Source organism: Chinchilla lanigera, unplaced genomic scaffold (assembly GCF_000276665.1).
Source record: "Chinchilla lanigera isolate Chin_1 unplaced genomic scaffold, ChiLan1.0 scaffold00019, whole genome shotgun sequence".
Classification (NCBI taxonomy): Eukaryota; Metazoa; Chordata; class Mammalia; order Rodentia; family Chinchillidae; genus Chinchilla; species Chinchilla lanigera.
Window position 1 is genome coordinate 13,056,457 of NW_004955420.1, and position 11,488 is coordinate 13,067,944.

Here is an 11,488-nt window from a genome sequence, read left to right on the forward strand (position 1 = left end):
GCGGGAGACCGGAGCTCTACGTTTTCTTTATCCCTGCCTCGCTGTGTAGCCTTGAGCAAGTCGACCCCGCTCTCTGGGCTTCCGTTTCCCCCTGTATAAAAGGCAGGTGATGAGGACTCTGCCATTCTCCTCCCCGCTTGTCTGACGCAGCGCCTGCGGTGGAGCCGCTCCTCCATCCCTGCTGGGTCCACCGGCAGGAGGGGGCATCTCTTTCTAATCTGCACAAAAAAGCCATAAATTTTAAAAATTTATTACGGTAAAAGACACATTGGTGTTAGCCCCCTCAAAATGCTCCCGCTGGCGTCTTGCCACTTTCTGAAGCAGTTCTGGGAGTCCTCCTTCCTGAGTGTCTTTATGAGGTGTGATAACAAATACAGTGACTAGCCGGGCGTGGTGGCGCATGCCTGTAGTCTCAGCACTTGGGAGCCTGAGGCAGGAGGATTGCCAACGAGTTTGAGGCCAGCCTGGGCTACAAAGTGAGCTCAAGGCCAGCCTGAAGTGCATAGCTAGACCCTGTCTCACAAAGACAAAAAACAAAACCAGTGACTGCTGCTGCGGCCTGCCATCTAGTGGACAGGTTGTGTCCTCCTCCACCCTGTTGACTAAAATTGAATATTTTCAATTACTGGAACCTATCAGTAATTCATCCTTTTTTTTTTTTTTTTTTTTTCTGGTATCGGGAATTGAACTCACAACGTTGTGCTTGCCAGGCAGGCACTGTGCCGCTGAGCTAAATCCCCAGGTCTCTGACTCCTGCCTCTTCCCCAAAGTCAAAGTGACCATGACAGGTCAACTCTTTTTCATCTTCCTTTACATTTTATTTACCATAAACATTAAGATAATACAGCAAATACTAGAGAAAGGCTTTTAATGATGCAAAGCTGAACACTTAAAATGATGCTTGCTCCTCCCACCCACCCCATTTCAGACATCATTTGTCTTCATATAAGCTGATTCTAGAACATCACAGTTTCTTAATACTGTTAGAGGAGTATCTTTGTCTTATAATTTAATTTATAAGCTTACAGTCACAGACGGTACACAATCATGCTATAATACCATCATGCACGGAGTTCCCCAAGGTGAGTGCATTTACATGATGTTAGCACTAAAACCAGTTATTTAAACATCACAATAAGTCAAACCATAAAGCCCCAGAGTTTAAAGAGTGTTTATGCAGACTGCTGCTGAGCTCAGAGCATGCAGGTATTTCACGATCACCTAAATGAAGCTGGAGGGGGAAACTCCTTCAGCGTGTCCAATGGTAGGATTCTTCGCTCATCCCAAGTATCCCCGCACTTGTTTGACAGCAGCTCTCCAGGGAAGGAAAATTTTCTTTGCACATTATGGGCAAGGAAGCTGAGTGCCTGTAAGGCCAGCTTATCAAATGTAACCTTACATCTTGTTGAAGCCTCTACTTCTGGAAGCACAATTTATCACTTCTTCATAGTCCCCTAAACTTGTGTGAATATTTTCAATTACTGGAACCTATCAGTAATTTATCCTTATATTTCCATATCTTCGAAGAGACAGTTTCTCACAGAGAAGAAGGAAGTTTTTTTTATGAACCCGGAATCGAACTCAAGATCTTGCGTTTAAGCCAGGTGTGGTGGTGTCAGCCTGTAATCCCAGCATTCGGGAGGCTGAGGCAGGAGGATCATTGTGAGTTCGAGACCAGCCTGGGCTACAAAGTGAGCTCAAGGCCAGCCTGAACTGCACAGCAAGACCCTGTCTCAAAAAGAAAAAAAAAAAAAAAAAAGATCTTGTGCTTGCTAGGCAGGCGTCGTGCCACTGAGCTATACCCCAGCCCAAAAAGTAAGTCTTATTCATCTTCACTTCTTCCGCATTTATCTGACACCTACTGGTCCTCAAGGAATATTAAATGAACAAAGAAACAAATGAATGAAAGGAACAAACATGCCGAGTTAGGCTGATGGATGAGTTTAGGTTGATAGCTGGTGGTAGAAGATACAGGTGACATCTGGCAGAAAAGAGCGTAAGGTTATACAGACATTGACCATAAAATGTTGAAATTCATTTCAAGAGAAGTGTCTACCTCAGGTCATAAGATCAGTAACATCAGTGAGAAGTGTAGAATGGAACTGCCTCATAATGAGGAATAAATCTCCTTTCTATACTGTCTGCTGCTGGGGATGTCACCAGAAAGGACTGGTCTCTCACATCTGAGTCATATTTTGACTTTTTAGAATGCTGTCTGGGGAGTGAAGATTATCTGGATTGTAAAGCTTTTCCAAGAGGGAAAGTTTTGAGATTCTTGAACTTTTCTTGGCACGTTCTCCCATAATATAGTTTTCCAGCAAAGTATCCCAATGTACAAGCAAATGTAAGTTTAGGGATGGAAGCAAGTCTGGATGACTTGAAATGATTCCTTTACTCTACTAGCATTCAGTAGTCCTTGAGTAATCAACATACTTGTCCCCAAGAGCATAGACCTGAGCCAGAAGCATTCATCATTGCATTCTGGGAACATTCTTCTTCCTTCCTGTGCTGGAATGTAGTCAGCCCCTAGCAGAGGAATTGGTCTTGGTGGAAATCTGTTTTTTTATTTTTTTTTTTGTCGTCTTTTTGAGACAGTCTCGCCATGCAGTTCAGGCTAGCCTTGAGCTCACTTTGTAGCCCAGGCTGGTCTCGAACTCTCAATGATCCTCCTGCCTCAGCCTCCGGAATGCTGGGATTACAGGCCTGCGCCACCATGCCAGGTGGAACTCTGGAAAATAAGCCCTCCCATTCATCTTTCCTGTGGCAGGAAATGACGTCAGCACTCCAAAGGTCAGCGTTCTGAATCAATGCAGGACATTGAGGCGGCCATGACACCTCAGCTAGACACTCCAGACGTGCTTTAGAAAGAGGCAAGGAGAGCCGGGGATATAGTTCAGTGGCACAGCACTTGCCTGGCAAGTGCAAGGTCATGAGTTCAAGTCCTGGTACAGAAAGCCAAAGTAAAACAAAGTGGCAAGGATGATGGGATAAGTGTGTCAGAAGCAAGGGCGAAGGCTTTGAGGGGGAATTGATGACAATGTGTCTCTTACCGTGTAACATGTTGGGGCGTGAGCAACTCTGCTATGGGACCCCAGAACAACAATAGCCATCCAAAAGCTTTGGCTTCTTCACAATTTTTTCTTTCCCTGAAGACAGTCGGCTGGGCTACGCGGCTTTGATGTCTCAGATGCTCCACTCAGAGCCTGATTAATGCTGTTCCCTGTTAGTAGGGTCTGAGGCTGAGGGGAGGAATACAGCGAGCCATGGGTCTTGGGGAGTAGCACGTCCCCAGGGGCTCTGGAATATGAATTAGCACAACACCGCTTACTAGAAACGCAGGGAACGCAGCAGCTCGCTCTCAAGGTACTTGGCTGCAGGAGAGGAACAGTTGTTGTCAGGGCCCTGGGGCCAAGGGTGTTTGCAGGAGACATTAGATCATCGCCACAGAACATGCAGCTGGGGGAAGGAGACTGAAGGTACAAGAAATGGCGCCTGCGGAGGGTGAGTGGGGGCTCGGCAGGCAGAGGGGACCCCAGCAGGACGACATGCTGGGAAAGAGAGAGGGCGCTGCCACTTGGGTCCGCAGTGTCACCCACGTCTTGAAGGCTTGATCCCAGCCTGGTGGGGCGTGCTCTGAGGGTGATGGCAATTTTAGAGGGGACCTCGAGGGAAGTTTAGGATTAGTGGGATGCATTCTTGGAGGGGACTGTGAGACTCCATCTCATCCTCTTTCAAGACCCAGCTGCGAGGTGAAGGCTGTGCTGGGATGTGTGCCTGTCAGGAGGTGCTGTCCACCAGGTGCCGCACTTCCTGCCTGAGGCCTACAAAGCAGCAGGTCCAGCAGTCCTGCCAGCAGCAACCTCTAAAACGGAACTTAAAACATATTTTTCTCTCTTTAACTTATCTTGGTATTTGTTACAGTAACAGAAAGCTCAGACAGACAGAAAGGCTCCAAGTGGGTCAAGCCTGTAATCAAGTATAAGGCCCTCAACTTGGAGCTCAGTTGATTGTTTTATGTTATTTATTTGTTTTTTTCCGGTACCAGGAGTCGAACTCATGACCTCGTGCTTGCCAGGCAGGGGCTGTGCCGCTGAGCTAAACCCCCAGCCTCTCAGTTTATTAGTTATCAAACCACGAAAGTTTCCTTTTCCTGAAAGTTGTACTTGCAGTACAGACTTTAAAATGTAAAAGAGGATGACAAAGGCTCAAAAGTGAATTCTGGAGATAAAACTGTTAAAGCCATTGATAAGTCTCCATCGATTTTGTTGAAAATGTTTTAATTCAAGCAAAAGCCAGTACATATGAGGAGGAGGTAAAGGGCAAAAAGTAAAATCAGGAATACCGTATCTGGTTCTGTCACTAAGATCCTCACAGAAATTATTTATGCTCCAGCTACTTCCAAGAAAGATTTCAGCTGAGTGGTAATGAAACTGTATTACGACCAAGGAAGGTGAAATTGGTACAAAAAGAGAAAGATCACAAAGCATGTTCAGGGAGATTATTATACCAGCAACCAGAAAGGAAAAGACTATAATTAGACCAAACATTTGGCTGATTTAGAGATTTAAAATCAGACCTTTTCATCCACTCTGCTCCCCTCCTCCACCTCCACCCCCAGCAATCTGCAACCGCAGTCACTGCGCTCGCACAGCCTGTGTTTAGCACAGTGCAGCCAGGCAGTGAAGAAGGTGCTATGTTCCGCAGGGGCCGCAGGCTCTGGGAAGCAGAGCAGCTGAGCCCTCCGGTCCCTGCCACGGTCCTTCCCCAGGGAAGCGCCCTCTACTCTGACACCTGGGAAGGCACAAGTAGCACAGGCCGCACATACACGCGTGCTAAGTGGCTGTCCAGAGACTGCATGAGGAATCCAGACAGCAAAGGCTGTGGCTGGGGAGCCTCCGTAGACAAGGGACTCGGGTGGGCCTTGAAGAGAATCCGGGCCTTCATAAGAGGACTTGGGTGAGGAGGACGCGACAGCTGGCAGGTGGTGGTGGTGAGACTGCACCTTATGGGACACGTAGCATGAGACAAGCTCGCCGGTGCACACATCACAGGCGCGGCTGCGAAGGATGGGTGCCAGATGATTTGCTGACCACAGTGCCCCAGGAACGCTACTTCACAGGCACATTAGTTTGGATCTAGGACCCATGAAGGCCATGGAGTGTGGGGAGGCTCACTCCAAGGTGCACTTGAGGAAAAGTCATCAGGCAGATGACTGGGTCAGCTCAGGAGTTGCTGAGGCTGGGAGGTGCCTGGAGGGGCCCCTGTAAGAACTGTGTGTGACCCCAGGCACCCTGAGACCTTGAGACCACAACGGTAAGGGAAGTAAGTCAGACACACCTTTAAAGGTTGCATGGCCCTATATATAGTGCAAGATAAAAGACAACAGGACAAAAGGAGAAAAGTGTAATCAGGCATGGACAATGTATCTAAAAGTATACTTTGATCTAATATAATTGTCTTGCAGTGTTTTTTAAAGCTTTTTGGCCAGTTAGTCTGGCTGTTAATCTGTATTTACAATTAGCTTGATAAGAATTTCTAAAATAAGTTGGGTGTGGTGATGCACGCCTGTAATTCCAGCACTTGGGAGGGTGAGGCAGGAGGATCGCTGAATTTGAGAGCAGCCGGGGCTACACAATAAGATCCTGTCTCAAACAAAACCAAACACGTACAAAATAAATACGTGAATGCGATGCTGGCAAAAAATAAATTAAAAATAAAGGGGGTGAGGGGAAGGGGAAAATCATTGAGATGTGTTATGTACATGTACTAACTCTCCACAATGAATGTAATCATTACGGATTACAAGTATGTCCTAATAAAAATTTATAATAAAATAAAGTAATGGAGACCTTGGGGTAGTAGGTGGATGAGAACCTGGGTTACAGCGACAACAGTGGAAACGACAGAAATGTGATGTTCAGGAGAAGTTAAGAGTTATCTAGTGACTGAGGGTGTATAGGGAGAGAAATGTCAAAAGCACTGAGGTTAAAGCTTGGGTGACCGACAGCACTGAATACAACCATTATCAGACATTTTAGTTAAAAGATTAGTGAAGTCTTTTCTTAGTAAAGGTATGTCAGGCACTAGACAGGAAAGCACTGAGCTTTCAGAGAAAGGGATCAGTCTTCAAAAGATGTCTTTTCTAGCCTTAAATACCGCCAGAGAAGTAGGTATTTTTGATTAAATGATTCTCACAAGATTTAGAAAATCTTTTTGCAGAGATTCACAGTGTGGAACATATGGGACTTTCCTACACTTCGTCTTTAGCTTTTCCATCTGTGAGGTAACATGAAGCTAATTTTAAACATCCCAAAGAAGAAAGATTATATCATTCCTTTTCTTCCATAAGAAAGTTCATTATTTTTCACTGGCAAGTTTTTTTAAAAAAATCATTCCCTTGTAGTTAAAACTGCAAATGAAATTGGTCAGTAACAGCTGATTGGCAAAATAGGGATAAATATATGCTCAATGTTCCTACTTCAGCTAAACACCGGTAGTTGCAAAGGTTTAGTTTGGAGCCAATTTGAAGGACTTTTTTCTTCTTCTAACATACATGGGAAGTCACACTGCGGTGAGAACAGAAGACTGATGAGCTCCTGCGTGGTGTCTGTAGTCAAGGAAGGTCACACCAGCCGACCAGTGGAGCAAGCGCTGGTAAAAAATCCTTAGGTGCATATACGGCACTAGAATTAGGTTTCTAGAGATCAACTAAGTATGAAAACACACTGAGGTTACTACCCATGGGATGTTTAAATTGCCAGAGCTTACCAGGAGGCACTTCATATTTTTTAATTAAAAAATCACCATCTTCCAGAGTTCAGAACTCCCCAGATTTTCAGAAATGCTCAAGGCCTTCTCTCCTTTAATAGCTTGTTTTCAATTGTGGAGGCCACCGCTGTCTTTTGGTACCCATGGGGGTTCCAGGACCTCCAGTGGGTACCAAAATCTGAAGACGAAAGCATTCACCTTGAGGTAGGTATTGTAAGTAATCTGGAGATGGCTGCAAGCACTTGGAAGGCTGTGCTTATTATATGCACATCCCATATATTTTGTGAGACTGGAGCTTTTGCACACTCTGGTATTTGCAGGGGATTCTGGAATCAACCTGTCCTTCAACCCTAAGGGATGACAACTATATACAAAGAGAATTATTACACAGGGTGTTATTTAAAATGCTTTCATTTTATCCAACATTTTATGTTACTTAAAAAAGGCTATGTATATATTTATTAAACCCTACCACTGCTGTCTAACTTATTTTATTTAAGAAGCTGTCCTGTTTTTTCAGGACAACAGAAGCAGCACTCTGGCTCCAGTCTGATACAGCTGAGGCCTTCGAAATCTTAAGTGTTCCTCCTCAATGTCTCTCGCTCTAGGCACAATTTCTTCTGTTTTTTTTTTTTTTTTTTTTGGTTTTTCTCCGGTACTGGGAACCGAACTCACGACCTTGCGCTTGCCAGGCGGGCGCTTTTGCCACTGAGCTAAATCCCCAGCCCCACAATTTCTTCTGTGAACAGGCCCTGGGGACTGATTAGCCTAGGTTCAACTTTATCTGTGAAAGTGCCACGAGGTGTGGCCGCTCACGGCACTGGTGGAGGTGAGGTGGAGAGCGCCTATTAGGATTCTCAGCCTCAGAAACCCTTTTTGCCTGCTGTTCCCTGTTCTTGCTGGCGATAGTGGGAAAAATGGAAAGCAACCCCGGAACGCTTCAGCCAATGGATGGACAGACTGGTACAGCCATGAACCGAGTATCAGCAATAAAAGCAAGTTATCAATAACCTGGCAATATGAATCTATGAAGCCTTTGCAAAGGGAAGAAAGCCACTCCAAAACTCTACACATGATTTGATTCCACTTATATGGCATCCAGGGAAAGGCAATCAAAGTCCATAGGCTTGCGGGTGGGAGTGAGTACTGGTCACCTCGGGACAAGTCTGAGAATTTCTTGACATGCGGAAACTGCTGTGCATTGTGTTTAGGGTGGGGCTTATGTGACTATATGCGTGTGTCCTAACTCAAAACTATACGAGACTAAATCTTGCTGTAGCCCAATTTAAAAAACAATGTGAGAAAGGATAGTGGTTTTCTCCGGGGGAAGTAGTGACTAGGAGGAAGTTGGTGGCTTTCGTCTGTATTTTGAGCTCTGTGCTGATTAAATAGTGATGCTAGCTTGTAAAAACTGAGATATACGATACACACTTATTCACACACGTTGTCTTAGTCACTTTTCTTGTTACCGAGACAAAATACCTGATGCCCAAAGGTAAGGGAGGACCGTTTATTTGGCGCATGGTTTGTAGGGGTTTCAGTAGATAGCTGGCTCCAAGGCAGGGTGGGACGGCAGACAGGCATCATAGACATACAGCGCATGGTGGGCAGAAGGTGGCAAACCAAGCAATGGGCAAGACAAGCCTCTTTCGGTCCCTCATATTATATCCAGGCTACCAGGATTAGTGCAGCGCCAAACCAATCAGTGCACTGACTCAGTAATCACACACCCTTAATCCTAGCAATGCACCATGAATTAGTCAGTCACACATCTAGATCCAGCCACCTCTGCAAAAGCCCCACCTGTGACTGCATGAGGCTCTAGAGGGACATCTAGACACAAGCCATAATGTATGTACATGCCATACTTCAATAAAAAGTAGAATAAAAACTCTAGCCTTGATCCTTCTGTTACTCCTCCAGTTCTCATATCTGCTAACTACAATGATCAGTGAGACACCAGGACAGCGGGGGCAAACCTATGGGATGCACGCTACGAAGTTCTAGAAGCTTCACCATCACTGAGCTAGGAAGAGCATAGTGTGAAACTGTCCCTGGTGGTGTGGAACCTGTTCCCTAATCCCCTGCAAAAACAGTTACTTGACTAATTCTTTTTCACAATGTTGCTCAGTAGATAAGAGTTTGCTATTTTACCAGCTCTTAGCCATATTTAAAGAGGAATGGAAAAAGAGCTAAGGTGGAAAATCACTGAGAAAGTAGAAAGTAAGCAGTGACAGTCAAAATGAATGAGAAACTTTGGGTGTCTTATGTAATATTTTTTCCTCTATTGTCTTACCCGTTTCTAGACTTTCAATAATTAACGTTCTAGAGAACGGCTAGTGACTGCTGGGTGTAGAACTTTGACACTAGGGCAGTTTAGGAAGCCAAGATGTCTTCTAGTCCCATGTTTGGAGTAATGGGTGGGTGACAACTCACAGCAACAGGTCATAACACACAGCCCACAAGGATCTTCAGGATAAGAGATCAGTAAACTGTGATTAGAGGGACTGAAATGTGAATAATTTCCTAGCTAAAGTCTACAGCAGGGAAGCTCTCTCCATGAAGTGAAAAATGGTGAACCGTATTCTCAGTCCTTGGCTACCAACCATAAACACTTGAGTCAGAGGAATGGGTGTTTAATGTGAAGTATCAGAAGATGTGACTGGTGTTTTATATACACCATTTTAACCTTGTAACAGTTCTGCAGTGTATTCAAACCTCATTTCAACTATGGTGAAAAAAATGATCAGGTTAATTGTAGAATTTCAGGTTTCTCACCCCAAAGGAAAAGGGAATTAACTTAGTGTATACAATGTGCTAGCCCCACTGGCTTATAATCTCACTGACCTGCAAAGTATCTCTGTTTTAGAGAAGCACACAGCAGGGCCGATGCGACTTGTTCAAGGTTACGTAACAGTGGCAGGGCTGCCATGCAGACCCAGCTGATTCCACAGCTCACAGTCTCACGTTACACGACACTGCTGCCCAAGTCAGTGTGCGCTGCACCGCGTGCCTCCGGAGGGAGGGAGATGCGATCCCTGAGACTGGACTAAAACATCAGATGACTGAAACCCGGGGCGGAAAAATGACACCAAATGTTTCTCTGATATATTTCAAAATGCAAATTCCTCAATGAAATATGATAAGCATCGGTTACTTTTTCATCAGTAATTCAAGTCTCTGGGATTAAACAGCCCACCATTCATTGGGGAGTCACAGAAAGTCATGGAACAGGAAAGCAATCAGAAATGTGTTGCTACATTTTTGAGGCGTTTTTCTTTCTGCCAATTTAAGGACATTAAGATGCATATAAAACATGGACTATTTCCTAAGTATATGAAACTGTACTCTTAATTCTCTGTGCATCAGAATAATGGACTTTTTCCTAATGAATGTTGTTTCAATTTTGGTCCTGAAGAGGAGTCTTTCTTGTATGTCACTGTGACAGTGCCAGGCTGGGTTGTTTCTCAGTTGTTTCAGCTCCGTTAAGAGTGACGTACTTATCAGCCTGTCCTAACTGTGTGACTCTAGGCAAGGACCTGCACCTAAAGCTCTTATTTGTGAACAGGAACTACGGTAATTTAAGTCACATGCCCTACACACTAAGAGCTGGAGATGAGGCGGCACAGCGTACTGGAAAAATGTACGCTTGGGACAGAGAGCCTTGGATCTGAACACAGCACAGCTGGTAACAACTTCCCTTATTATTAAAAATTAATACTTTCATTAATAACGGTATCATCTCAAACACAAAAGTATTTTCTTACCAAAAAAAATCACTTAATAAAGATACTCAAGCTGGGTGTAGTGGCACACACCTGTAATCTCACTACTCTGTGAGGCTGAGGCAGGAGCACCACCAGTTTGAGCCTAGCCTATGCAACTTAGTGACTTCTTAGTGAAAACCAGTCCCAAAATACAAACCAAAAAAAGGCTGGGGATACAGTGATGTAGCTCGGTGTAAAGGCCCTGCATTCAATACTCAGTTTAAAAAACAAACACCCCCCACCCCAAAATCCAGAAAGCAATGTACCGCAGATTTTAACACATAAGTAGCATCATTTTATAATTTGTTGATATTTACAACATGTGATTATTTGGTAAATACTCCAAAATACCTCATAAGGTATTTCTGGAGCTCTTGAGATTTGGTAATTCTCTTCTAGAATGTTTACATTTGGTACCAATCTGCTACATTTACTGTGAGAGCTATAATACAATGCCAAGTAGTTACTGAATTCAGGCTACAAATTATATAATGTACCAAACTGCTCCAAGAAAACATTAGCTTCTACAATAATTTTTCTTTCAAAACTCAAGACACATTTAACGTGGATTTTACAATAAAGTTTATTAGCTGTTCTCCTCTTTCTCACAAATGGAATGGATAATGTTCATTATTCTTTACAAACCAGTATTCATTTAAGAAATTTTAATGAGGAGGTTGTCAAAAATCACATATTTAATAAACAACTCCAAAGAGCAATGAGAAGCCAAATGATAGTATTAATAAAAAGGACCAGAGAAATTTTCTGAACTCATTTCTACCTTTTACTAAAATTTCTTAAAATTGCTCACCATGAAGACCTGTGCAAGCCTAGCGCAGAGCAGCTACACAAGGTGAGGGCAGCTGAGGGGAAACCTGCACAGGAAGGGGCTTTCACCTGTCTGCTGTTAATGAAAGGAGGAGAACTAGGAGGAAAGGCAGAGGACCAAAACC